The sequence below is a fragment of the Sus scrofa genome, chromosome 17, assembly GCF_054392235.1.
Source record: "Sus scrofa isolate SSC_HxYL_T2T_F1_AM1 chromosome 17, Sscrofa_HxYL_maternal_Yorkshire_Landrace_v2.0, whole genome shotgun sequence".
NCBI lineage: Eukaryota > Metazoa > Chordata > Mammalia > Artiodactyla > Suidae > Sus > Sus scrofa.
In genome coordinates, this window is record NC_139399.1 from 2,584,981 (window position 1) to 2,603,609 (window position 18,629).

Here is an 18,629-nt window from a genome sequence, read left to right on the forward strand (position 1 = left end):
TAGAATGGAATAGAATAGAATAGAAAAGAACCGAATAGAACAGAACCGAATAGAACAGAACAGACTGAATAGAACAGAATAGAATAGAATAGAATAGAACACAATAGAATAGAATAGAAAAGAATAAAACAGAATAGAATAGAATAGAATAGAATAGAACAAAACAGAATAGACAGAATAAAATAGAATAGAAGAGAACAGAACAGAATAGAACCGAATAGAATAGAATACAACAGAAGAGAATAGAATAGAACAGAACAGAACAGAACAGAATAGAAAAGAATAGAATAGAACAGAATAGAATAGAATAGAATAGAATAGAACAGAACAAAACAAAACAGAATAGAATAGAATACATCAGAACAGAACGGAATAGAATAGAATATAACCGAATAGAACAGAATAGAATGGAATAGAATAAAATAGAAAAGAATAGAATAGAATAGAATAGAAAAGAAGAGAACAAAATAGAATAGAACAGAATAGAATAGAATAGAATAGAATAGAATAGAATAGAATAGAATAGAACAGAATAGAACAGAACAGAACAGAGTAGAGTAGAATAGAATAGAATAGAAGAGAATAGAATAGAATAGAATAGAATAGAATAGAACAGAACAGAACAGAACAGAACAGAACAGAATAGAATAGAACAGAACAGAACAGAACAGAACAGAATAGAATAGAATAGAATAGAATAGAATAGAATAGAGTAGAATAGAACAGAACAGAACAGAAAGAACAGAACAGAACAGAACAGAATAGAATAGAACAGAATAGAATAGAATAGAATAGAACAGAACAGAACACAGTAGAAAAGAATAGAATAGAATAGAACAGAATAGAATAGAATAGAACTGAATAGAATAGAATAGAACACAACAGAATAGAATAGAATAGAATAGAATAGAATAGAATAGAATAGAATAGAATAGAATAGAATAGAATAGAGTAGAATAGAACAGAACAGAACAGAATAGAATAGAATAGAACAGAATAGTATAGAATACAATAGAATAGAATAGAATAGAACAGAACAGAACAGAACAAAAAAAACAGAATAGAATAGAATAAAACAGATCAGAACAGAATAGAATAGAATAGAATAGAATAGAATAGAATAGAATAAAATAGAATAGAACAGAAGAGAATAGAATACAATAGAATAGAATAGAATAGAATAGAATAGAATAGAACAGAACAGAATAGAACAGAGCACAACACAATAATACAGAATGGAATAGAATAGAATAGAACACAATAGAATAGAATAGAACAGAATAAAACAGAATAAAATAGAATAGAATAGAACAGAAGAGAACAGAACAGATTAGAACCGAATAGAATAGAATACAACAGAACAGAATAGAATAGAATAGAAGAGAACAGAATAGAAAAGAACAAAACAATACAGAATAGATAGAATACATCAGAACAGAACGGAATAGAATAGAATATAAAAGGATAGAACAGAATAGAAAGGAATAGAATAAAATAGAAAAGAATAGAAGAGAATAGAACAGAAAAGAACAGAACAGAATAGAATAGAACAGAATAGAATAGACTAAAACAGAAAAGAATAGAATAGAATAGAATAGAACAGAACAGAATAGAATAGAATAGAATAGAACAGAAGAGAAAAGAACAGAACAGAATAGAATAGAATAGAACAGAACAGAATAGAGTAGAAGAGAATTGAATAGAATAGAACAGAACAGAATAGAATAGAATAGAATAGTACAGAAGAGAATAGAATTGAATGGAATACAACAGAATAGAACGGAATAGAAGAGAATAGAACAGAATAGAATACAATAGAATACAACAGAACAGAATGTAACAGAATAGAATACAATAGAATAGAATAGAACAGAACAGAATAGACTAGAATAGAATAGAACAGAATAGAACAGAGTAGAATAAAACAGAATAGAATAGAACAGAACAGAACAGAACAGTACAGAATAGAATACAATAGAACAGAACAGAATACAATAGAATAGAATAGAACAGAATAGTACAGTATACAACAGAAGAGAATAGAATAGAACAGAACAGAACAGAACAGAATAGAATAGAATAGAATAGAATAGAATAGAATAGAATAGAACAGAACAGAACAAAACAATACAGAATAGAATAGAATACAATAAAAAAGAATAGAATCGAACAGAATAGAATAGAATAGAATAGAAAAGAACAGAACAGAATAAAAGAGAACAGAATAGATTAGAATAAAACAGAGCAGAATAGAATAGAATAAAACAGAAAAGAATAGGATAGAATAGAACAGAACAGAATAGAGTAGAACAAAATTGAATAGAAAAGAACAGAACAGATTAGAATAGAATAGAATAGAACAGAAGAGAATAGAATAGAATAGAATACAACAGAATAGAACAGAATAGAATAGAATAGAACAGAATAGAATAGAATAGAATAGAATAGAATAGAATAGAATAGAATAGAATAGAATAGAACAGAATAGTACAGAACAGAACAGAAGGGAGTAGAATAGAATAGAATAGAATAGAATAGAATAGAATAGAATAGAATAGAATGGAATAGAACAGAACAGAATAGAACAGAACAGAACAGAACAAAATAGAATAGAACAGAATAGAATAGAATAAAACAGAAAAGAATAGAATAGAATAGAACAGAACAGAATAGAATAGAATACAACAGAACAGAATAGAACAGTACAGTATAAAATAGAATAGAACAGAACAGAATAGAGTAGAAGAGAATTGAATAGTATAGAACAGAACAGAATAGAATAGAATAGAATAGAACAGAAGAGAATAGAATAGAATGAAATACAACAGAATAGAACAGAATAGAAGAGAATAGAATAGAATAGAATAGAACAGAACAGAATGTAACAGAATAGAATACAATAGAATAGAATAGAACAGAACAGAATAGAATAGAATAGAATAGAACAGAACAAAACAGAACAAAACAAAACGGAATAGAATAGAATACAACAGAACAGAATAGAATAGAATAGAATAGAATAGAATAGAATAGAATAGAATAGAATAGAATGGAATAGAACAGAGCAGAACAGAATAGAATCGAACAGAATCGAAGAATAGAATAGAATAGAAAAAAACAGAACAGAATAGAAGAGAACATAATAGAATAAAATAAAACATAACAGAATAGAATAGAGTAAAACAGTACAGAATAGAACAGAACAGAATAGAACAGAACAGAATAGAGTAGAACAGAATTGAATAGAAAAGAACAGAACAGACCAGAATAGAATAGAATAGAACAGAAGAGAATAGAATAGAATAGAATACAACAGAAGAGAACAGAATAGAAGAGAATAGAACAGAATAAAATAGAATAGAATAGAATAGAATAGAATAGAATAGAACAGAATAGAACAGAACAGAATAGAGTAGAACAGAATTGAATAGAAAAGAACCGAACAGACCAGAATAGAATAGAATAGAACAGAACAGAACAGAAAGAACAGAACAGAACAGAACAGAATAGAATAGAACAGAATAGAATAGAATAGAATAGAACAGAACAGAACACAGTAGAATAGAATAGAATAGAATAGAACAGAATAGAATAGAATAGAACTGAATAGAATAGAATAGAACACAACAGAATAGAATAGAATAGAATAGAATAGAATAGAATAGAATAGAATAGGATAGAATAGAATAGAATAGAGTAGAATAGAACAGAACAGAACAGAATAGAATAGAATAGAACAGAATAGTATAGAATACAACAGAAGAGAATAGAATAGAACAGAACAGAACGGAATAGAATAGAATAGAATAGAACAGAACAGAACAGAACAAAAAAAAACAGAATAGAATAGAATAAAACAGATCAGAACAGAATAGAATAGAATAGAATAGAATAGAATAGAATAGAATAGAATAGAATAGAACAGAACAGAATAGAACAGAGCACAACACAATAATACAGAATGGAATAGAATAGAATAGAACACAATAGAATAGAATAGAACAGAATAAAACAGAATAAAATAGAATAGAATAGAACAGAAGAGAACAGAACAGATTAGAACCGAATAGAATAGAATACAACAGAACAGAATAGAATAGAATAGAAGAGAACAGAATAGAAAAGAACAAAACAATACAGAATAGATAGAATACATCAGAACAGAACGGAATAGAATAGAATATAAAAGGATAGAACAGAATAGAAAGGAATAGAATAAAATAGAAAAGAATAGAAGAGAATAGAACAGAAAAGAACAGAACAGAATAGAATAGAACAGAATAGAATAGACTAAAACAGAAAAGAATAGAATAGAATAGAATAGAACAGAACAGAATAGAATAGAATAGAATAGAACAGAAGAGAAAAGAACAGAACAGAATAGAATAGAATAGAACAGAACAGAATAGAGTAGAAGAGAATTGAATAGAATAGAACAGAACAGAATAGAATAGAATAGAATAGAATAGAATAGTACAGAAGAGAATAGAATTGAATGGAATACAACAGAATAGAACGGAATAGAAGAGAATAGAACAGAATAGAATACAATAGAATACAACAGAACAGAATGTAACAGAATAGAATACAATAGAATAGAATAGAACAGAACAGAATAGACTAGAATAGAATAGAACAGAATAGAACAGAGGAGAATAAAACAGAATAGAATAGAACAGAACAGAACAGAACAGTACAGAATAGAATACAATAGAACAGAACAGAATACAATAGAATAGAATAGAACAGAATAGTACAGTATACAACAGAAGAGAATAGAATAGAACAGAACAGAACAGAACAGAATAGAATAGAATAGAATAGAATAGAACAGAACAGAACAAAACAATACAGAATAGAATAGAATACAATAAAAAAGAATAGAATCGAACAGAATAGAATAGAATAGAATAGAAAAGAACAGAACAGAATAAAGAGAACAGAATAGAATAGAATAAAACAGAGCAGAATAGAATAGAATAAAACAGAAAAGAATAGGATAGAATAGAACAGAACAGAATAGAGTAGAACAAAATTGAATAGAAAAGAACAGAACAGATTAGAATAGAATAGAATAGAATAGAACAGAAGAGAATAGAATAGAATAGAATACAACAGAATAGAACAGAATAGAATAGAATAGAATAGAATAGAATAGAATAGAATAGAATAGAACAGAATAGTACAGAACAGAACAGAAGGGAGTAGAATAGAATAGAATAGAATAGAATAGAATAGAATAGAATAGAATGGAATAGAACAGAACAGAATAGAACAGAACAGAACAGAACAGAATAGAATAGAACAGAATAGAATAGAATAGTATAGAATAGAATAGAACAGAACAGAACACAATAGAATAGAATAGAATAGAACAGAACAGAATAGAATAGAATAGAATAGAACAGAACAGAACAGAACAGAACAGAATAGAATACAATAGAACAGGACAGAACAGAATAGAATAGAATAGAACAGAATAGAACAGAACAGAATAGAATAGAATAAAATAGAATAGAACAGAACAGAACAGAACAGAATAGAATAGAATAGAATAGAACAGAACAGAACAGAATAGAATAGAATAGAATAGAACAGAGCAGAATACAATAGAACAGAATAGAAAAGAACAGAATAGAACAGAATAGAATAGAATAGAACAGAATAGAATAGAACAGAACAGAATAGAATAGAATGGAATAGAACAGAACAGAATAAAGTAGAATAGAATAGAATAGAACAGAACAGAACATAACAGAATAGAATACAATAGAATAGAATAGACCAGAATAGTATAGAATACAACAGAAGAGAATAGAATAGAACAGAACAGAACAGAACAGAATAGAATAGAAGAGAATAGAATAGAACAGAACAGAACAGAAGAAAACAAACCAGAATAGAATAGAATACAACAGAACAGAATAGAATAGAATAGAATAGAAAAGAATAGAATAGAATAGAATAGAATAGAACAGAACAGAACAGAATAGAATCGACCAGAATAGAATAGAATAGAATAGAAAAGAAGAGAACAGAATAGAAGAGAACAGAATAGATTTGAATATAACAGAACAGAATAGAACACAACAGAATAGAGTAGAACAGAATTGAATAGAAAAGAACAGAACAGACTAGAATAGAATAGAATAGAACAGAAGAGAATAGAATAGAATAGAATACAACAGAATAGAACAGAATAGAAGAGAATAGAACAGAATAGAATAGAAGAGAATAGAAGAGAATAGAATAGAATAGAATAAAATAGAATAGAATAGAATAGAATAGAACAGAATAGAGCAGAACAGAACAGAATAGAGTAGAATAGAATAGAATAGAATAGAATAGAATAGAATAGAATAGAATAGAATAGAATAGAATAGAACAGAACAGAACAGAACAGAACAGAACAGAACTGAATAGAACAGAATAGAATAGAATAGTATAGAATAGAATAGAACAGAACAGAACACAATAGAATAGAATAGAACAGAACAGAATAGAATAGAATAGAATAGAACAGAACAGAACAGATAAAAATAAAACATAATAGAGTAGAATACAAGGGAACAGAAGAGAATAGAATAGAATAAAACAGAATAGAACAGAATAGAATGGAATAGAATAAAATAGAAAAGAATAGAATAGAATAGAAAAGAACAGAAGAGAATAGAAAAAACAGAATAGAATAGAATAAAACAGAAGAGTATAGAATAGAATAAAACAGAACAGAATAGAACAGAATAGAATAGAATAGAATAGAATAGAATACAATAGAATAGAAGACAATAGAATAGAACAGAACAGAACAGAATAGAACAGAAGAGAACAGAACAGAACAGAACAGAACAGAATAGAATAGAATAGAACAGGACAGAGCAGAATAGAATAGAGTAGAATAGAATAGAACAGAATAGAATAGAATAGAATAGAATAGAATAGAATAGTATAGAATAGAATAGAATAGAATAGAATAAAACAGAACAGAACAGAATAAAATCGAACAGAATAGAATAGAATAGACCGGAATAGAACAGAACAGAATAGAATAGAATAGAATAGAATAGAACAGAACAGAACAGAACAGAATAGAATAGAATAGAATAGAACCGAATAGAACAGAATTGAATAGAATAGAATAGAATAGAAAAGAATAGAATAGAATAGAATAGAATAGAATAGAATAGAATAGAATAGAATAGAATAGAATAGAATAGAATAGAATAGAACAGAACAGAACAGAACACAACACAATAGAACAGAATAGATTATATTAGATTAGAACACAACCGAATAGAACAGAACAGAAAAGAATAGAACAGAACAGAATAGAATAGAATAGAATAGAACAGAATAGAACAGAACAGAATAGAAGAGAACAGAACAGAATAAAATAGAATAGAATAGAACAGAACAGAATAGAATAGAATAGAACAGAACAGAACAGAATAGAATAGAATAGAACAGAATAGAACAGAATAGAATAGAATAGAATAGAGTACAATAGAATAGAATAGAATAGAATAGAATAGAATAGAATAGGATAGAACAGAACAGAACACAATAGAATCGAACAGAATAGACTAGAATAGAACAGAACAGAACAGAATAGAACAGAACAGAACAGAATAGAATAGAGTAGTATAAAACAGAATAGAATAGAATGGAACAGAACAGAATAGAATAGAATAGAAGAGAATAGAATAGAATATAACAGAATAGAATAGAATAGAATAAAACAGAATAGAATAGAATAGAACAGAATAGAATAGACTAGAATAGAAAAGAATAGAATAGAATAGAATAGAATAGAATAGAACAGAGCAGAACAGAACTGAATAGAGTAGAATAGAATAGAATAGAATAGAATAGAATAGAATAGAATAGAATAGAATAGTATAGAACAGAATAGAATAGAACAGAATACAATGTACTAGAACAGAATAGAATAGAAGAGAACAGAACAGAACAGAATAGAATAGACTAGAACAGAATAGAACAGAATAGAATAGAATAGAATAGAAGGGAAGAGAACAGAACAGAACAGAATAGAATAGAATAGAAGAGAAGAGAATGGAATAGAACAGAATAGAACAGAACAGAATAGAACAGAACAGAACACAATAGAACAGAATAGAATAGAACAGATTAGAATAGAAAATAAAAGAATAAAGTAGAATAGAATAGAACAGAACAGGATAGAACAGAACAGAAGAGAATAGAATAAAATAGAATAGAATAGAACAGAATAGAATAGAATAGAATAGAACAGAAGAGAATAGAATACAATTGAATAGAATAAACAGAATAGAATAGAATACAATAATACAACTGCTTAGAACAGAATAGAAGAGAGTAGAACAGAATAGAATAGAATAGAATAGAACAGAACAGAATGTAACGGAATAGAAAAAAAAAATAGAATAGAATACAACAAACAGAATAGAATATAATTGAATAGAACAGAATAGAATAGAATAGAATAGAACAGAATAGAACAGAATAGAATAGAATAGAAGAAAATAGAATAGAATAGAATAGAAAAGAATAGAACAGAATAGAATAGAATAGAATAGAAAAGAACAGAACAGAATAGAATAGAACCGAATACAATAGAATAAAACAGAACAGAATAGAATAGAAGAGAACAGAACAGAATAGAGTAGAACAGAATTGAATAGAATAGAACAGAACAGAATAGAATAAAATAGAATAGAATAGAATAGAATAGAACAGAAGAGAATAGAATAGAATAGAATACAACAGAATATAATAGAATAGAAGAGAATAGAACAGAATAGAATGGAATAGAATAGAACAGAACAGAATGTAACGGAATAGTATAAAATAGAACAGAACAGATTAGAATAGAATAGAATAGGATAGAACAGAACAGAACTGAAAAAAACAAAACAGAATAGAATACAATACAATAGAACAGAACAGAATAGAATAGAATATAACAGAATACAACAGAATAGAATGTAATAGAAAAAAATAGAAAAGAATAGAATAGAATAGAATAGAATAGAATAGAATAGAATAGAATAGAATAGAATAGAATAGAATGGAATGGAATAGAACAGAGCAGAACAGAATAGAATCGAACAGAATCGAATAGGATAGAATAGAAAAAAACAGAACAGAATAGAAGAGAAAATAATAGAATAAAATAAAACATAACAGAACAGAATAGAGTAAAACACTACAGAATAGAATAGAATAGAACAGAACAGAATAGAACAGAACAGAATAGAGTAGAACAGAATTGAATAGAAAAGAACAGAACAGACCAGAATAGAATAGAATAGAACAGACGAGAATAGAATACAATAGAATACAACAGAAGAGAACAGAATAGAAGAGAATAAAACAGAATAGAATAGAATAGAATAGAATAGAATAGAATAGAATAGAACAGAACCGAATAGAACAGAACACAACACAACAGAACAGAATAGAATAGAATAGAATAGAATAGAACAGAACAAAACAAAACAGAATAGAATAGAATACATCAGAACAGAACGGAATAGAATAGAATATAACAGAATAGAACAGAATAGAATGGAATAGAATAAAATAGAAAAGAATAGAATAGAATAGAATAGAAAAGAAGAGAACAAAATAGAATAGAACAGAATAGAATAGAATAAAACAGAAAAGAATAGAATAGAATAGAACAGAACAGAATAGAATAGAATACAACAGAACAGAATAGAACAGTACAGTATAAAATAGAATAGAACAGAACAGAATAGAGTAGAAGAGAATTGAATAGTATAGAACAGACAGAATAGAATAGAATAGAATAGAACAGAAGAGAATAGAATAGAATGAAATACAACAGAATAGAACAGAATAGAAGAGAATAGAATAGAATAGAATAGAACAGAACAGAATGTAACAGAATAGAATACAATAGAATAGAATAGAACAGAACAGAATAGAATAGAATAGAATAGAATAGAACAGAACAAAACAGAACAAAACAAAACGGAATAGAATAGAATACAACAGAATAGAATAGAATAGAATAGAATAGAATAGAATAGAATAGAATAGAATAGAATAGAATAGAATAGAATGGAATAGAACAGAGCAGAACAGAATAGAATCGAACAGAATCGAATAGAATAGAATAGAAAAAAACAGAACAGAATAGAAGAGAACATAATAGAATAAAATAAAACATAACAGAATAGAATAGAGTAAAACAGTACAGAATAGAACAGAACAGAATAGAACAGAACAGAATAGAGTAGAACAGAATTGAATAGAAAAGAACAGAAGAGACCAGAAGAGAATAGAATAGAACAGAAGAGAATAGAATAGAATAGAATACAACAGAAGAGAACAGAATAGAAGAGAATAGAACAGAATAAAATAGAATATAATATAATAGAATAGAATAGAATAGAATAGAATAGAACAGAATAGAACAGAACAGAACAGAATAGAGTAGAAAAGAATAGAATAGAATAGAATAGAATAGAATAGAATAGAATACAACAGAATATAATAGAATAGAAGAGAATAGAACAGAATAGAATGGAATAGAATAGAACAGAACAGAATGTAACGGAATAGTATAAAATAGAACAGAACAGATTAGAATAGAATAGAATAGGATAGAACAGAACAGAACTGAAAAAAACAAAACAGAATAGAATACAATACAATAGAACAGAACAGAATAGAATAGAATATAACAGAATACAACAGAATAGAATGTAATAGAAAAAAATAGAAAAGAATAGAATAGAATAGAATAGAATAGAATAGAATAGAATAGAATAGAATAGAATAGAATGGAATGGAATAGAACAGAGCAGAACAGAATAGAATCGAACAGAATCGAATAGGATAGAATAGAAAAAAACAGAACAGAATAGAAGAGAAAATAATAGAATAAAATAAAACATAACAGAACAGAATAGAGTAAAACACTACAGAATAGAATAGAATAGAACAGAACAGAATAGAACAGAACAGAATAGAGTAGAACAGAATTGAATAGAAAAGAACAGAACAGACCAGAATAGAATAGAATAGAACAGACGAGAATAGAATACAATAGAATACAACAGAAGAGAACAGAATAGAAGAGAATAAAACAGAATAGAATAGAATAGAATAGAATAGAATAGAATAGAATAGAATAGAATAGAATAGAACAGAACCGAATAGAACAGAACACAACACAACAGAACAGAATAGAATAGAATAGAATAGAATAGAATAGAACAGAACAAAACAAAACAGAATAGAATAGAATACATCAGAACAGAACGGAATAGAATAGAATATAACAGAATAGAACAGAATAGAATGGAATAGAATAAAATAGAAAAGAATAGAATAGAATAGAATAGAAAAGAAGAGAACAGAATAGAATAGAACAGAATAGAATAGAATAAAACAGAAAAGAATAGAATAGAATAGAACAGAACAGAATAGAATAGAATACAACAGAACAGAATAGAACAGTACAGTATAAAATAGAATAGAACAGAACAGAATAGAGTAGAAGAGAATTGAATAGTATAGAACAGACAGAATAGAATAGAATAGAATAGAACAGAAGAGAATAGAATAGAATGAAATACAACAGAATAGAACAGAATAGAAGAGAATAGAATAGAATAGAATAGAACAGAACAGAATGTAACAGAATAGAATACAATAGAATAGAATAGAACAGAACAGAATAGAATAGAATAGAATAGAATAGAACAGAACAAAACAGAACAAAACAAAACGGAATAGAATAGAATACAACAGAATAGAATAGAATAGAATAGAATAGAATAGAATAGAATAGAATAGAATAGAATAGAATAGAATAGAATAGAATGGAATAGAACAGAGCAGAACAGAATAGAATCGAACAGAATCGAATAGAATAGAATAGAAAAAAACAGAACAGAATAGAAGAGAACATAATAGAATAAAATAAAACATAACAGAATAGAATAGAGTAAAACAGTACAGAATAGAACAGAACAGAATAGAACAGAACAGAATAGAGTAGAACAGAATTGAATAGAAAAGAACAGAAGAGACCAGAAGAGAATAGAATAGAACAGAAGAGAATAGAATAGAATAGAATACAACAGAAGAGAACAGAATAGAAGAGAATAGAACAGAATAAAATAGAATATAATAGAATAGAATAGAATAGAATAGAATAGAATAGAACAGAATAGAACAGAACAGAACAGAATAGAGTAGAAAAGAATAGAATAGAATAGAATAGAATAGAATAGAATAGAATACAACAGAATATAATAGAATAGAAGAGAATAGAACAGAATAGAATGGAATAGAATAGAACAGAACAGAATGTAACGGAATAGTATAAAATAGAACAGAACAGATTAGAATAGAATAGAATAGGATAGAACAGAACAGAACTGAAAAAAACAAAACAGAATAGAATACAATACAATAGAACAGAACAGAATAGAATAGAATATAACAGAATACAACAGAATAGAATGTAATAGAAAAAAATAGAAAAGAATAGAATAGAATAGAATAGAATAGAATAGAATAGAATAGAATAGAATAGAATAGAATAGAATGGAATGGAATAGAACAGAGCAGAACAGAATAGAATCGAACAGAATCGAATAGGATAGAATAGAAAAAAACAGAACAGAATAGAAGAGAAAATAATAGAATAAAATAAAACATAACAGAACAGAATAGAGTAAAACACTACAGAATAGAATAGAATAGAACAGAACAGAATAGAACAGAACAGAATAGAGTAGAACAGAATTGAATAGAAAAGAACAGAACAGACCAGAATAGAATAGAATAGAACAGACGAGAATAGAATACAATAGAATACAACAGAAGAGAACAGAATAGAAGAGAATAAAACAGAATAGAATAGAATAGAATAGAATAGAATAGAATAGAATAGAATAGAATAGAATAGAACAGAACCGAATAGAACAGAACACAACACAACAGAACAGAATAGAATAGAATAGAATAGAATAGAATAGAACAGAACAAAACAAAACAGAATAGAATAGAATACATCAGAACAGAACGGAATAGAATAGAATATAACAGAATAGAACAGAATAGAATGGAATAGAATAAAATAGAAAAGAATAGAATAGAATAGAATAGAAAAGAAGAGAACAGAATAGAATAGAACAGAATAGAATAGAATAAAACTGAAAAGAATAGAATAGAATAGAACAGAACAGAATAGAATAGAATACAACAGAACAGAATAGAACAGTACAGTATAAAATAGAATAGAACAGAACAGAATAGAGTAGAAGAGAATTGAATAGTATAGAACAGAACAGAATAGAATAGAATAGAACAGAAGAGAATAGAATAGAATGAAATACAACAGAATAGAACAGAATAGAAGAGAATAGAATAGAATAGAATAGAACAGAACAGAATGTAACAGAATAGAATACAATAGAATAGAATAGAACAGAACAGAATAGAATAGAATAGAATAGAATAGAACAGAACAAAACAGAACAAAACAAAACGGAATAGAATAGAATACAACAGAATAGAATAGAATAGAATAGAATAGAATAGAATAGAATAGAATAGAATAGAATAGAATGGAATAGAACAGAGCAGAACAGAATAGAATCGAACAGAATCGAATAGAATAGAATAGAAAAAAACAGAACAGAATAGAAGAGAACATAATAGAATAAAATAAAACATAACAGAATAGAATAGAGTAAAACAGTACAGAATAGAACAGAACAGAATAGAACAGAACAGAATAGAGTAGAACAGAATTGAATAGAAAAGAACAGAAGAGACCAGAAGAGAATAGAATAGAACAGAAGAGAATAGAATAGAATAGAATACAACAGAAGAGAACAGAATAGAAGAGAATAGAACAGAATAAAATAGAATATAATAGAATAGAATAGAATAGAATAGAATAGAATAGAACAGAATAGAACAGAACAGAACAGAATAGAGTAGAAAAGAATAGAATAGAATAGAATAGAATAGAATAGAATAGAATAGAATAGAATAGAATAGAATAGAACAGAACAGAACAGAAAGAACAGAACAGAACAGAACAGAATAGAATAGAACAGAATAGAATAGAATAGAATAGAACAGAACAGAACACAGTAGAATAGAATAGAATAGAATAGAACAGAATAGAATAGAATAGAACTGAATAGAATAGAATAGAACACAACAGAATAGAATAGAATAGAATAGAATAGAATAGAATAGAATAGAATAGAATAGAATAGAATAGAATAGAATAGAGTAGAATAGAACAGAACAGAACAGAATAGAATAGAATAGAACAGAATAGTATAGAATACAACAGAAGAGAATAGAATAGAACAGAACAGAACCGAATAGAATAGAATAGAATAGAACAGAACAGAACAGAACAAAAAAAAAACAGAATAGAATAGAATAAAACAGATCAGAACAGAATAGAATAGAATAGAATAGAATAGAATAGAATAGAATAGAACAGAACAGAAGAGAATAGAATACAATAGGATAGAATAGAATACAATAGAATAGAATAGAATAGAATAGAATAGAATAGAATAGAACAGAACAGAATAGAACAGAGCACAACACAATAATACAGAATGGAATAGAATAGAATAGAACACAATAGAATAGAATAGAACAGAATAAAACAGAATAAAATAGAATAGAATAGAACAGAAGAGAACAGTACAGATTAGAACCGAATAGAATAGAATACAACAGAACAGAATAGAATAGAATAGAAGAGAACAGAATAGAAAAGAACAAAACAATACAGAATAGATAGAATACATCAGAACAGAACGGAATAGAATAGAATATAAAAGGATAGAACAGAATAGAAAGGAATAGAATAAAATAGAAAAGAATAGAAGAGAATAGAACAGAAAAGAACAGAACAGAATAGAATAGAACAGAATAGAATAGACTAAAACAGAAAAGAATAGAATAGAATAGAATAGAACAGAACAGAATAGAATAGAATAGAATAGAACAGAACAGAAAAGAACAGAACAGAATAGAATAGAATAGAACAGAACAGAATAGAGTAGAAGAGAATTGAATAGAATAGAACAGAACAGAATAGAATAGAATAGAATAGAATAGTACAGAAGAGAATAGAATAGAATGGAATACAACAGAATAGAACGGAATAGAAGAGAATAGAACAGAATAGAATACAATAGAATACAACAGAACAGAATGTAACAGAATAGAATACAATAGAATAGAATAGAACAGAACAGAATAGACTAGAATAGAATAGAACAGAATAGAATAGAACAGAATAGAACAGAGTAGAATAAAACAGAATAGAATAGAACAGAACAGAACAGAACAGTACAGAATAGAATACAATAGAACAGAACAGAATACAATAGAATAGAATAGAACAGAATAGTACAGTATACAACAGAAGAGAATAGAATAGAACAGAACAGAACAGAACAGAATAGAATAGAATAGAATAGAACAGAACAGAACAAAACAATACAGAATAGAATAGAATACAATAAAAAAGAATAGAATCGAACAGAATAGAATAGAATAGAATAGAAAAGAACAGAACAGAATAAAAGAGAACAGAATAGAATAGAATAAAACAGAGCAGAATAGAATAGAATAAAAGAGAAAAGAATAGGATAGAATAGAACAGAACAGAATAGAGTAGAACAAAATTGAATAGAAAAGAACAGAACAGATTAGAATAGAATAGAATAGAACAGAAGAGAATAGAATAGAATAGAATACAACAGAATAGAACAGAATAGAATAGAATAGAACAGAATAGAATAGAATAGAATAGAATAGAATAGAATAGAATAGAATAGAATAGAATAGAACAGAATAGTACAGAACAGAACAGAAGGGAGTAGAATAGAATAGAATAGAATAGAATAGAATAGAATAGAATAGAATGGAATAGAACAGAACAGAATAGAACAGAACAGAACAGAACAGAATAGAATAGAACAGAATAGAATAGAATAGTATAGAATAGAATAGAACAGAACAGAACACAATAGAATAGAATAGAATAGAACAGAACAGAATAGAATAGAATAGAATAGAACAGAACAGAACAGAACAGAACAGACAGAAATGAATACAATAGAACAGGACAGAACAGAATAGAATAGAATAGAACAGAATAGAACAGAACAGAATAGAATAGAATAAAATAGAATAGAACAGAACAGAACAGAACAGAATAGAATAGAATAGAATAGAACAGAACAGAACAGAATAGAATAGAATAGAATAGAACAGAGCAGAATACAGTAGAATAGAATAGAAAAGAACAGAATAGAACAGAATAGAATAGAATAGAACAGAATAGAATAGAACAGAACAGAATAGAATAGAATGGAATAGAACAGAACAGAATAAAGTAGAATAGAATTGAATAGAACAGAACAGAACAGAACAGAATAGAATACAATAGAATAGAATAGACCAGAATAGTATAGAATACAACAGAAGAGAATAGAATAGAACAGAACAGAACAGAACAGAATAGAATAGAAGAGAATAGAGTAGAACAGAAGAGAACAGAACAAAACAAACCAGAATAGAATAGAATACAACAGAACAGAATAGAATAGAATAGAATAGAAAAGAATAGAATAGAATAGAATAGAATAGAACAGAACAGAACAGAATAGAATCGACCAGAATAGAATAGAATAGAATAGAAAAGAAGAGAACAGAATAGAAGAGAACAGAATAGATTTGAATATAACAGAACAGAATAGAACACAACAGAATAGAGTAGAACAGAATTGAATAGAAAAGAACAGAACAGACTAGAATAGAATAGAATAGAACAGAAGAGAATAGAATAGAATAGAATACAACAGAATAGAACAGAATAGAATAGAACAGAATAGAGCAGAACAGAACAGAATAGAGTAGAATAGAATAGAATAGAATAGAATAGAATAGAATAGAATAGAATAGAATAGAATAGAATAGAACAGAACAGAATAGAACAGAACAGAACAGAACAGAATAGAATAGAACAGAATAGAATAGAATAGTATAGAATAGAATAGAACAGAACAGAACACAATAGAATAGAATAGAACAGAACAGAATAGAATAGAATAGAATAGAACAGAACAGAACAGATAAAAATAAAACATAAAAGAGTAGAATACAAGGGAACAGAAGAGAATAGAATAGAATAAAACAGAATAGAACAGAATAGAATGGAATAGAATAAAATAGAAAAGAATAGAATAGAATAGAAAAGAACAGAAGAGAATAGAAAAAACAGAATAGAATAGAATAAAACAGAAGAGTATAGAATAGAATAAAACAGAACAGAATAGAATAGAACAGAATAGAATAGAATAGAATAGAATAGAATAAAATAGAATACAATAGAATAGAAGACAATAGAATAGAACAGAACAGAACAGAACAGAATAGAACAGAAGAGAACAGAACAGAACAGAACAGAACAGAATAGAATAGAATAGAACAGGACAGAGCAGAATAGAATAGAATAGAATAGAATAGAACAGAACAGAATAGAATAGAATAGAATAGAATAAAATAGAATAGAATAGAATAGAATAGAATAGAATAAAACAGAACAGAACAGAATAAAATCGAACAGAATAGAATAGAATAGACCGGAATAGAACAGAACAGAATAGAATAGAATAGAATAGAATAGAACAGAACAGAACAGAACAGAATAGAATAGAATAGAATAGAACCGAATAGAACAGAATTGAATAGAATAGAATAGAATAGAAAAGAATAGAATAGAATAGAATAGAATAGAATAGAATAGAATAGAATAGAATAGAATAGAACAGAACAGAACAGAACACAACACAATAGAACAGAATAGATTATATTAGATTAGAACACAACCGAATAGAACAGAACAGAAAAGAATAGAACAGAATAGAATAGAATAGAACAGAACAGAATAGAACAGAACAGAATAGAAGAGAACAGAACAGAATAGAATAGAAGAGAACAGAATAGAATAGAATAGAATAGAATAGAATAGACCAGAACAGAACAGAATAAAATAGAATAGAATAGAACAGAACAGAATAGAATAGAATAGAACAGAACAGAACAGAATAGAATAGAATAGAACAGAATAGAACAGAATAGAATAGAATAGAATAGAGTACAATAGAATAGAATAGAATAGAATAGAATAGAATAGAATAGAATAGAATAGGATAGAACAGAACAGAACACAATAGAATCGAACAGAATAGACTAGAATAGAACAGAACAGAACAGAATAGAACAGAAGAGAACAGAATAGAATAGAATAGTATAAAACAGAATAGAATAGAATGGAACAGAACAGAATAGAATAGAATAGATTAGAACAGAATAGAATAGAATAGAACAGAACAGAGTAGAAGAGAATAGAATAGAATATAACAGAATAGAATAGAATAGAATAAAACAGAATAGAATAGAATAGAACAGAATAGAATAGAACAGAATACAATGTAGTAGAACAGAATAGAATAGAAGAGAACAGAACAGAACAGAATAGAATAGACTAGAACAGAATAGAACAGAATAGAATAGAATAGAATAGAAGGGAAGAGAAC